The following is a 13113-nucleotide window of genomic DNA, read 5'->3' on the forward strand; positions in this document are numbered from 1 at the left end:
TACTTAAGTCTGGAAAATTGTCACTTGAAATGAAACATATTTGATCTGAAATTTATTTTTGGAGTTATGTCCCTTGGTAATTCGTATCTGCCACACTGTACATTATGTATCATTAAGTTTCACAGCGTTTGATACGGAGCAAATTATCTATGAAAACGTTCCACCGCCCAATCTGGTGTTTATATATACTATGCACTATAGAAAATGTGAACCGCCGAGGCAACCGTTGAGCTCTAGTGAGATTCTTCGAATAAAAAACGGTGAGTTTGCAAAACTAATTAAATATAAAAAGAAAAAAGAAAATAGTCCAAAAATATTCCCTGTCTGTTCGCCTTACTCCCCCTCCCCATCTCTCTCTTTCTTCTCCTCTATTACTGTGCGGATTAAATAGTATTCCTATTGTGGGGATATTCACTTTTGTTTATAATGAACTTATTTTGTGTATTACTTTCGACATTTAAGGAAAGATATACGGACAACCATATGAAATTAAATCGGGGTGGGTGGGTGGGTGGGGTGGAGAGGATACAAACAAACAATAAAAAGTGGGGGAGAATAAAAGTGATAGAATCTTTGTAAGAGATGTGGGGGTGCTTCTTTGGTAATGCAATGTTGATGTTTGGGTGTCCCGTGCGCCTAATATTCGGGGAACAGGTGTGTGTGAAAATGTTGTCATGCAAAGGAATTTGAAAGAATTGCCAATTAATTGAGAAAATGATTAAAAAACACAAACGAAAAATGTACTTTTTATTTACAGAATATATCGCTATTGTTACACTAAAGCAAAGTTAATGAACGTTTGTTTCTCTTACGTTTTTTTTTTAAACATATACCAATCAATAATCATAAAAATTACATGCTAAAATATTTATCGATTTTGGGCTTTATGTTTGAAATAAACAAACAAAAAAAAATTTCGATTTGAATTGTTCTAAATTTGCCATTAACTCACCATTTCAGTGATTCTCCGTTACTAGAGCGAAATTCAAAAGCAAAGCTACAGAAAAATCTTTGCGATAGACTCGTCACATACAGCGGATGTCATGTTCGAAAAATCACGTGAATTGATCAATTTTTAATAAAGAAAATAATATGTCACGATTTTTAGCAATTAAATTAAAAGTTTTAATTATTTTGAATACAAAGTCTCGGTAGTCGAATTGAGGTGTCGCTCTCGAATTCTAAAGCATCTAAAAAATATGGCGGCTAGAGAAAATAAACAGAACAAACCGTATTATGTATTCATCAAAGATGAACACATAATACGGTTTGTTCCTTTTTATTCTCTCTCTCTCTCTCTCTCTCTCTCTCTCTCTCTCTCTCTCTCTCTCTCTCTACATATATATATATATATATATATATATATATATATATATATATACACACACACACACATGAATTAAGTGTATTTTTTAAAATTAAGTTAAATACGGCATAATCACATTGACACACCGGTTCTCATCAGATCACCGAAGTTAAGCAACGTTGAGCCTGGTCAGTACTAAAATAGGTGACCATTTGTGAATTCCAGGTGCTTTATGTGCTTTTTGGCAATCTCAGCATTGTTTCCAGTCGTCTAGCACTTCTTGCAACTGGACCCAAAGCAGAGCCGATTCAGGAGAGGTGTGGTTGTTGACGATTGTGCAACCCTTACGTCACAATTAATCGCGCAGTTATCCTAACAGATGTATCCATTGTCTCTTAAGACTGAATGGAGGCATTAATTTAGTGTAATTCTAAAGAAGTACCAAAATTACATTTTTGTTATCAAAATGCATCGATTGGTTTAACGACAAAACATTATAATCATCGAAATGATCCAAGGGAGATAAATGCGTTTTTCTGTTTCTTCATCAGCCGAGGTAAATCGTAAAACTGAATTTCACATGAAAACAATGGTATCTACGAATTACTCGTATTTTTAAGATGAATATCCAAAAATTATGAAAATCGATGAGGTAGAAAATCATTTATTACAGAAAATAAAAATAGAATTTGATGGAAAGGATCGTAAGATACAGGAGAGTTCAAAAGGGAGGTAATTTTCTTGTTTCAATTGAAACAAGGTGACCGAGTCAGTCATGACCACATTTTTTTCACTTGCTAACACGATTAAAGTTTTCTTTGTTTGTTTTTTTAATAATTCAATAATATTCAAGTAATTTCGGCTGCATAATTTGGAAATTATCATTGTAGGTGATTAGAATTGACAAAAAAAAAAAAAAAAAAAAAAAAAATCGGTAGAAACCATTGCTTTTTTTAATCTGAAAAATCCATTTCTCGACTTGAAGTTTTCGTCCTAATAGTGAAGAATCGCCCAAAATATTATCGTAACAATGTTACAATTAGGTGCGGTGCGCCGGTGCGGTGCGCCGGTGCGTATGTAAAATTACACTTGATTCAAAAATACAAAAAAAAAAAATACTTTATGATGTAAGTACGAAGATGACACATTCCAAAAATCAATTAAATTGATCAAGTAGTTTTTTTTTTTTTAGAAAATCAAATTCTACGATTTTTAGCGATTTTAAAAAGTTTTAATTATTTTGAATACGAACACTATTTTTGTCGACGAATTGAGTTGTCGCCCTTGAATTTTGGCAATATTTATAACAACATGGCCACTCCTCATCTCTTTCTCGCTTAGTAAAAAAATTTAAGTTACTTAAATAAAAGAAACTGTTTGATCAATTTACGCGATTTTTAGAATATGACATGATCGTTCCATGATGAGTACGCACACCATAAAGATTTACTTGTAATTTTTTTTTAATTAGGTGTAATTTTAAATAAACATCCAATTTGGTTCAATAAATAATTTAATGACCAAAGGAAACAGTAATAAATTTAACTTTAAAATAATTAAAAATAATTATAATAATTTCATAAAAAAAGAATAGTATATTAAAATAAAATCAATAATAAAAAAAGAAGACTCCCAGGAATAAAAATATATATATAAAAAAATAAAAATACTTAATAATAAAAATAAACAGAAACAAATATTTTAAGTCATATATAAATTAATGCGTATTCAAATACAAGTCACGGAACGAAGATGTCCTATTCCAAAAATCAGGTAATTTTATCAAGAAAATTAAATTTTACGACTAAGCGAGTCGTCGTGTTTTTGTCGACCATGGTGAAGTTCGATGGAATAAATCAGGAGAGACAAGTTAATTTAGAGTGTCGAGATCAAAAAGCAGTCTTATGTTTAATAGTTTAGTAGTAAAATCACTAAAAATCGTAAATTTTGATATTTTTTAGTTCAAGAAACCTACTTCAACGATTTACGTAATTTTTGGAATATGATTTTTGTTTGTTCTGTAATAAGTACGTACATAAGTTAGGTTCTCCGTATTTTCTTTACTTTTTTTTTTTTTTAAACTTTTAATTGCCGCTATAAGTGTCAAAATTTGTGAAGTTGAATTAATAAATGAAAAGTAACTGAAAAACAGATTTTAACTAAAGTAAAAATTTGTTCTTAATTAAATGTATTTCGCAGAATAAATGTTGTTTAAATACGCTAAAAAATAAAATATTTAAAATTGTTTAAATCATTTAAAATCAAATGTCTGCCTTCCGTTCGGAGAAAAACGTTGTGATTCAAGGGAGATAACTTTAGTCGATTTTCCTCGATAAATTGATTTCTTCGTGATATCAATGTTGACTGTGATAGAACATTACGAACATGAGTTATCGTACTTCCTTGTGTAGCCTCTTTTTCTTTACATGATAAAATAGCAACCCTATTTTCTTCGGCCGACTTAATTTTAGAATTTTATGTGTGAAATGAGACTTGCCATCGCTTTTTATGTTATTTGGATGCCTGTACATTAAAGAAACGTGACAGATGAAACATGGGGTTTTTGTGTAATTAAAATTGATAGCTGAAAGTACAGAATATATATTTTTTAATCCCCCCCCCAACCATTCCAGTATTAAAAATGGCTTTCTAAATGTTATTCTTTTAGCACGGTCCGTAAATTGCAGAAGAGTGCTTGTACAAAGATCAAACAAGGGAGGTAATTCGTGAAACAAAAGATTATTATTATTATTATTATTATTATTATTATTATTATTATTACTATTATTATTATTATTATTATTACTATTATTATTATTGTTATTGTTATTGTTATTATTATTGTTATTATTATTATTAAACTGTTAGGTGAGGGTATAGAAAATTTGTAAACACCTCCTCATGTTAAGAATGACTTTCTAAATAATAAGGTTATTATTTCAGTGCGGTACAATAAGTGCATAAGTGCCAATTTAGTTGAACAAAAAACAGGAAAGAACTACTTTAATTAAATTAATTAGAATTTGAATTTCCAGTTTTTTTTTTATAAATTGATATCAAGACTTTGTTTAATAATAAAAAAATAATTTAATCAAATAACGAACAATAAACAAACAAAAATTAAATTAATTCAAAATATACTTTCTAAAACAAGTAATCTGAGTTCTGCCCCTTGTTTCTGCAATCTTGTTTGAAAAAATCGATTTGTCACCTTCCTTTGTAGAAGCACAATCACTTTTCAAAAACTTGGTGAAGTAAAATATAAGTTGCACTCTAAATAATTTAAAGGACAGAAATAAGAATTAACACAACGTAATTAGTTTTATATGCCATAAAACCGGAGAAATTTAGGTACTTGTACAGTTTGATCAAGACATTCAAAAATGAAAATATCGAGAAAAGGTTATATTGTACGTATCCGTTTTGGACTGAAGATCTCCGAAAAATAATTTCATTTAATTTGATTCAGTAGTTTTTTTTTTTTTTTTTTTTTTTTTTTTTTTTTACAGCGGAAAAACATATTCTTATGAGAGCACATTGAAGTCAGCCATTATGGAATTTGTTGAACACGCCACGGGGAGATAACTCAATGTAAAGCGCCGACACTCCCTCCCCATCTTTATTACTAGCTTTTCTTCCTAAAAATCGAACCTTTTGCTCGGTATCATAACAAATTGTTTTTTCGCTGTAAAAAAAAAAAAAAAAAAAAAAAAAAAAAAAAAAAAAACTACTTGATGAAATTAAGTGATTTTTTTTCTGGAGAACTTCATTCCATAACGGATAAGTGCAATATAACCTTTTTTTTCTTTTTTCGATATTTCTATTTTTTAATGTCTTGATTAAACAGCACAAGTACCGAAATTTGTAAATTCAACTTGGAAAATGTAAATATCATTTGGCGAATATCAAATCACCATTTATATATATATAAAAAAAAACATAGGAAATAAATTTATCTTTTTTGCTTTCTTTAGAAAATAATTATTTAACTCAAAAACTCGTGTCTGTCTCTAATTACGTTAGTGAAAAATAAATAATTATAATATTTTATTCAATATGTCGGTTTTTGAAGAGAGTTGGGGTTTGTATTACTGTACACATAGATTCGAAAAAGTTGTCAAAAACAAATATATAACAAATAAATGTTATCAAAGGCAAGATAAGTTACTTTTCTACCTAACTGGATATAATTTTCGTGTTTTTATTCAATTTAACATGTTTATTCAGCTCGAAAAGCATACAGTGTTTACCAATGTATTGGAAAATTCAAAATGGCGGCCGACTCTCTCTTTAACACGGTAAGTTCGGAAAAAGGTGATATAAATAATAAACTAGACAAAATACTATTAAAAGGCCACCAAATATATGCCAACTTATGTCACGGTAACATATATTGAGCGAATTTCTAACAGTATTTTGTCTAGTTTATTATTTATAACACCTTTTTCCGAATTTACCGTGTTAAAGAGAGAGTCGGCCGCCATTTTGAATTTTCCAATATATCGGTAAACACTGTATGCTTTTCGAGCTGAATAAACATGTTAAATTGAATAAAAACACGAAAATTATATCCAGTTAGGTAGAAAAGTAATTTATCTTGCTTTTGATAACATTTATTTGTTATATATTTGTTTTTTGACAACCTTTTCGAATCTATGTGTACAGTAATACAAACCTGAGAGTTGATATGAACAAAGCAATATACAGGGTGGCCGACTTAAAAGTAGCCCAATCTTTCTAATCTCCATTTTTTTTTTTTTTAACATTAAGCGGTCCATTTAAAAGTAGCCCGATCTTTTCTAATGTTTCTCTAATCAATTTTTTTCTACAGATCAAGCGGCCCACTTAAAAGTAGATGTATAGATGTCTACAGGGAGCACTTCCACCATTCCAGGTAATTTGAACAATAAAAGAATGTTCTCCACCGCTACTACATTTTCTGGGCTACTTTTAAGTGGACCAGGATAACCCTGTAGAAATGTCTTTGTTTGATTTGCCGTTAAAGGTAATCGAATTACCTCCCTTGAATTGATCAACCCTTCTAGTTGTATTTTCATCGTCGACAATTAAACAAAATGGAAACATGACATATATATGAAGAAAACTAAAAAGCATAATATAGCTTTATAAGGATCTCCAACGCACGCGAATGAGTTACCTCCCCTCCTATATGTAACACGGCGTAATTGTACTTTAATTTAATATTATCGTCATAACTTTTGTACCCTTTAAAAGATGCTTCAAATAAACTAGTAATATTTTATTGATTTTTTTGTTGTTTAAGAAAGTCGGCAGATCGATTAAAAAAAAAATATGTTGTTTTAAGCTAAAACAAGTTCCTACTTAATTGTCATGTCGAAAATATTAACATATCCAAAAAGTATGACAATTCATCAAGTAGAACAGCTGCTATTGTGCTTTTAGAAAAAAAAAAAAAGAAAGAAAAGAAAAAAGAAGTCTATCGCTATAGGCTACAAAATGTCGGAAGCCATCAAAGTGGCGAAAAGGGAGATAAGTACGTCCTCTGTATTCGCAATCTTCAAGGTGTTCACATCTAGGGAAAATGCCATTTCCCCCAATGTTCCGTAAAAATTACTTATAACTATCAGTAATTTTCTACTCAATGAATTTTCATAATTTTTTTTAATACATTACAGTTTTCGACATGACAAGTAAGTACTGTTGTTCTAAAGCAAAAAGAAAAAAAAATCGATCGTTCGATTCTATCTTAACAAGCACCGTTTATTTAAACAAAAATTCAGAAAAAAAAAACATTAATATATACAAGTAATAAATAAAACCATTAATATATACAAGTAATAAGTATACAGATAGATATATATTAATATATAGTAACAATTAGTAATAAATGGGGATATTTACAACTAGAAATACAAAAGTAGGTTTAAGGCTCCTAAAGTTCATACTAGAATTGTCCACAAGGACCCGTGGCGCAATGGTTAGAGTACTGGAAAAAATCAATTGTAAAAGTGATATTCTCCTGAAGGTTGAAGGTTCAATCCTCAGTGTGGCCGACTGAAATATACATTTGCGAATTACTTAGGACCTCTATCCAGTCATGGCAGATGGAACAAGAGCACGCTACCCTAGTGAAGTAAATAAATTCCCAAGTTTGACAGAAACATCCCTGAGTTCAACAAGATACACCTGAAGAAGGTTGGAGGTTATATCGACCGAAACGTTGTGAAAATGACACTCAAGATGAGAACAGTAGTTCGATAAATAATAATACAAAAATTCAGATGTTCAAATGTTTTTTTTAATCAAGTTATGCAACAAGTTAAATTGTAAACACTCGACTAGCTACAACCACTATATACGATTTCACCCGCTCTATCTGTGCCTAAATCTAAACACAAGAACAAAGCTTCTTTCCTAGAACTGCATGCCTCTGGAACACTTTTCCTCTGGCCTGCTTCCCAGTTGAATACAACATAGTAGCCTTCATTGTTTGGAGGTGTGTGTTGAACAAAAAAAAAATAGTGGTAGTAGGCAGGCAGGCTTGAACCCATATTGCAAAGGAGGAAAAGAACGTGAAAAAAACCCAAAAAAACGTAACGTATTTATCGCCAAACCGTAAGTGACGTAGGTTTAAATTAAGAGCAGTCAGTCGAAAAGAGGGGACGACTTTAGAAAATATCTACAAAAAAACGACCCCTCCCTGTAAAAAAGTGCCTAGTGGAGGGTCAAGTAATTAATGTTTTGGCAAATTTTTCGATATTTGTATTTGAAGGGTCGAGCTTCAAAACGATACTGATTTTGTGAAAATCCATTACCTCTGTCGAAAGTTTTAGGCAGACATGCATACATACATACATACATTTAAACAGACAGGTGAGATTTATATTATAGATTTCTTCTAAACATAGCCAACTGTTTCTATTATTTATAGTACAAGAGCAAGACACTAGTTTTAAGATTTGCCAAATGATATTAGGATTAATCTTTATATTTTCTGGTTTCCATATATATTCGGACAATTTGGAAACCGAAACTAGTATACAAAGCTGGTGACGTTACCACTGTACCAACGTGACACACATATAAACAAATTAAAATTTAAAAATAAACTAAGATGAATGTACAAAATGTTTAACGATTTTTAAAATTTTGACTCATTTTTGAGCCCTTAAAAACAATTTTAACCAGCTAAAGATCCATAAAAGAACGGCCCGTAAAAAAATCCAATCATTTGAAGCCCCTAGTGCTGCTCTGCGACTTTTAGTTTCAGTAGAGATAGAGTTTGAAAATATGGAGGCAGGCAGAACGACAGACAGACATATAACCGTTTATATATTAGATTAGCACTGACACCTCCATCAAACCTGCTATAAACGATGGACCAACCAAAAACACAGAACGTTGGTCATTATAATTATAAATGATACCAACTTTAAACTAGCGCAGGATAAATGCTTAAACAACTAAACAGACTTGAAAGCATTTGCTTAGGCAGCAAACGCTCAGGTTGTTAATGCAATGTTGAATTGTAAAATCGAATGTTTCCAATTCAATTTAATCCGTGTAAATGGATTTCAAATTAATGGACCGAATTCCATTCTTTATTGCACTTTTTTTGGCAACCAACTTTCGTTAATTTTCAGATATTCTGTTTTCTTGTTTGTTTTCGAACGTCATCAAATGTTCTCTGAGATAAGTCCTCTCCACTTTATAAGAATTCTTGTCCGTACGTCTGTTTGACACGCTTAATGCTAAATGTATGATCGAACGGATGAATCCGATTTTAAATGCGACCATTCAGTTCTACAAGAGACTCTGTTTGTCAGTCTATCACACGTAAGTTTGAAATAGCGTTTTCATTGGTCTATCAAGAATTATTGGTCTGTAACATTTAAATTTGGAATAACTTTTCCATTGGTCTGTCAATCGAAAGTATCGTTGGTCTATCACGTTCTATTAAGTGAAAGAATGGTTAATCTGACACGTTTAAGTTTGGAATAACTTTTCTGTTGCTCTGTCAAGGTAAAATATCATTGGACTGTCATATTTAAATTTGGAGTAACGTTTCTGTTGCTCTGTTGTATTCAAATTTCAAATAGCATTTCTGTTGGTCTGTCAAGCTAAAGTATTATTGGTCTGTCACATTTAAATTTGGAATTCATGCAAAAGTATCGTTGGTCTGTTACGTTTGGAGTGATATTCTTAGATGCATACACGACTTTTTTATAAGAGGTCATGTCCATATGTTAGTTTGACTTGAGTTAGAAATAACAATCTCATGGCTAAGCACGCAGACTCATCATCCGAAGAATATCCATTGTTCTGTAAAAGAAAATCTAAAAATGCTAATTTTAGACCGCCATAAATCACGTGATTCCCTAACATCCAATTAACATCTTAATTAAAAAAAAAAAAAAAGTTCAAGTTGGAATAAAGTGCAGCTTAGGGAAACATTGTTCTGAAAACAGAACAAGTCTCTTGTTACAAATAACGTGTGTGTATGGATTGAGGGGGTTCAATTGGTTCACACAAATGTTCAAGTCATTAGTTCTTGACTTAAATAATAGTTTTGAGCTGAGCTATTGCTGTTATTTACATTTTGGGTGTTTATATCCAAAACGTTTCAGCAGTTCTACTCCTCGGCCTCCCTTGTATGTCAGTTGTAAATGTTTACTGTGGATACTTATTAGATGACGTTGTAGATAATGAAGCTAATTGTAATGATTTTGAAAATAATACTAATTTTATTGTTTTATTGCTTATATAAAATAATACTATACTGGTAAAATTTGATTCATGGTATTGATACCGCCGGTTTCAAAAGGTGTGACAAATTTGGTCTGTTTGGTTAGGAAATTCACTACAGCTTCATCCTCAGTCAGATTTGCCATGTTAGCAGCTTGGACCAACTAGCTTGTACATGTTTGTGGATTAAGCCAATGGGCTCACACACATTTTCAGCTTGGGCCAATTAGCTCACACGCATTTGTGACTTGGGCCAACTAGATCGCATGCATTTGTGGCTCAGGCCAATTAGTTTGCATATGTTTGCAGCTTGGGCCAACTACATCGCATGCATTTGTTGCTCAGGCCAATTAGCTTGCGTATGCTTGCAGCTTGGGCCAACTAACTGGCACACATTTGCGGCTTTGGCCAACGAGTTTGCACACGTTTGCGGCTTTGGCCAATGTGCTCGCACATGTTTGCAGCTTGGGCCAATATGCTCACACACATTTGTGGCTTGGGCCAATTAGCTCGGATATATTTGTGGCTCAGACCAATTAGCTTACATACATTTGTAGCTTGGGCCAACCAACTGGCACATGTTTGCCGCTTTGGCCAACAGACTCACACATGTTTGTGGCTTGGGCCAATGGGCTCGCACATATAAGCAGCTGTGGCTAACAGGCTTACACACATAAGCAGATTGGGACAACGGGCTTGCATATGTTTGTGGCTTGGGACAACAAGCTCACACACATTTGTGGCTTGGGCCAATTAGCTTACATATATTTGCAGCTTGGGCAAAACAACTTTGTGGCTTTGGCCAATGGGTTCGCACATTTTTGCGGCTTTGGCCAACGGGCTTACACATTTTTGCAGCTTGGGCCAATGATCTCGCACATATATGTGGCTTGGGCCAATGAGCTTGCACATATATGTGGCTTGGGCCAATGAGCTTGCACATACATGCATATGTTTGTGACTTGGACTGATTAGAATGCATACATTTGTGGCTTGGGCCAACAGATTCACACGCATTTGAAGCTTGGGCCAACCAGCTTGCAAACATTTGTGGCTTAGGTCAGTGGGCTCGCACACCTTTCCAGCTTGAGCCAATTAGCTGAAATACATTTGTAGCTCGGGCCAATTAGCTTGCATACGTTTGCAGTTTGGGCAAACCAACTGGCACACGTTTGTATCTTTGGCCAATGGGCTCAATCATGTTTGCGATTTGGGCCAACTTGCTATATTTGTTGCTTATGTGCTATTTTGCATGTGTATAGCTTTGATTATATTTACTTATGAACTCGCTGTTCTTAATATGAATGCAACAAATTACTGATCAGTTACAATCACCCACTTTTCTCGCAAAGATAACATTTTCAAACATGTAGAAAATTTTTTAATCGGGGTTCATCCCAAAAAAGGGTCAAAATTGAAAAATTGGTAAGTGAGGGGTCGTCAGATTTTTATCTGTTTGCTAACTGTCCCACGAATGCGCATGAGTGAATGGTTCACATGACAGATTCATTATGTTACAAATAAGTATGTTTAAAAACACTTTTTAAAGATCGTTTAAAGCCGGACTAATTATTATCATACTTGACTTATTGTCTTCAGGTCTTGATTTCGATCTCAGCCCGAGTATATTCCTTTTTATTTTTATTTAATTACAACAAGTGAACTGTTTGGGAAAAACAATACTCACACGCATGTCTCAGTTTCTTTATAAATCAAAATACGATATTTATGCGTATTTTACGACTGGGCAACGCCGGGCTGCCTGCTAGTATATTTATATATAATAGAATAATAGTGTAGTTATATTTCGAGATCCAAATATTTATTTTTCATGCGAAAAAAAAAAAAAGAAAACAAGATGGCTGCATAACAACAAACACACGGTTTCGTATCACATTACAGCATGATATTGTTATGCATTTCTTTCTAAGCAAATAACTTGTAATTTTTCTGAGGAGTATATGTATGAAAACAGACGGTATTGACATAATAATGACGTTTGTTTCTGCATAACAAAACGGATATGTAAAAAAACGTACCGAAATTTTAACATGCTGGGGGGTACTGTTTTGCATGAAAAATAAATATTTTGAATTTAGAATGTAACAAACTGTTATTCTTTTATGTATGTTCTGTTATGATATTTAACATAGATTGAGCTTCTATAAAACAAAAAGGAATTGGTCTCCGTGGATTAAGGAAATTTAAATATATCTTTTTTGAGTATCATGTCGAACAATAAATTCTTAATATATATATATATATATATATATATATATATATATATATGCTATATATATATATATATATATATATATGACTACTTCATTTAATCACATAAATTAATATATGAAAATATAATTTTATGCGTAAATTTCCAGTTCAACAGTACTCAATACAGACACTTGTGCCCCCACGACGTGAGCACCCTCGACAAACCCGAAAGGCTGCTAAATCCCACCCCCACACTGTAGAGATCCCTAGATGTAAAAGATCTTTCTACTCCAATAGTTTCTTCCCCAGAACCGCTAGACTTTGGAATTCCATTCCAGATCCCTGCTTCCCCAACAGTACTGACGTGCAGAAGTTCAAGTGTAACGTGAACCGACATCTTGCTGCCCAAATCCCTACATAGTACTCCAGTAGTCGTTGCCCCTGATAGTAGCCCCCTACACCAAAGTGGCAATTTGCCTTGTTTGGGGTGAAAATGTAATTAAAAAAAAAAAAATAAATACATAGGTAAAGCTATGTACCTATTTACTATGCCTCCCCACGGGACAGAGTTAGACACCAGGGTCGTTTTTTAACGTGGAGAAAAGGTACAAAAATAAAAATTGTCTCAGTCGTGAAGGATCTCTCCTCCACCGAAAGAGAACAAGAAAACGAAGTGCAGCATCTGAAGAACAGATAGTACACTTTGATCTTGACGGTAAAAGGCTAAGAATAGGGATATGTAGTAAGTTATAAATATATATATATGGCAATTAAGTTACACAGAATATTCCGCGTTTCAGTTTTTATAAGACTTCATCAGGCTTACGCATACCTATATATATATATATATATATATATATATATAT

The 13113-nt window shown here is 32.6% G+C and overlaps 1 protein-coding gene and 1 pseudogene across 1 annotated transcript in view; one reads left to right on the top strand and one right to left on the bottom strand.

Moving 5' to 3' along the window:
* Positions 1-13113, bottom strand: part of LOC145242972 (protocadherin gamma-A3-like) — a 298945-nt gene that overhangs the window by 53334 nt on the left and 232498 nt on the right. The gene's annotated exons all lie outside the window — the stretch shown is intronic.
* LOC145243318 (5S ribosomal RNA) lies at positions 1426-1543 on the top strand (annotated as a pseudogene).

The sequence above is a fragment of the Euprymna scolopes genome, chromosome 21 (genome assembly GCF_053919585.1).
Source record: "Euprymna scolopes isolate OS-2025 chromosome 21, ASM5391958v1, whole genome shotgun sequence".
NCBI lineage: Eukaryota > Metazoa > Mollusca > Cephalopoda > Sepiida > Sepiolidae > Euprymna > Euprymna scolopes.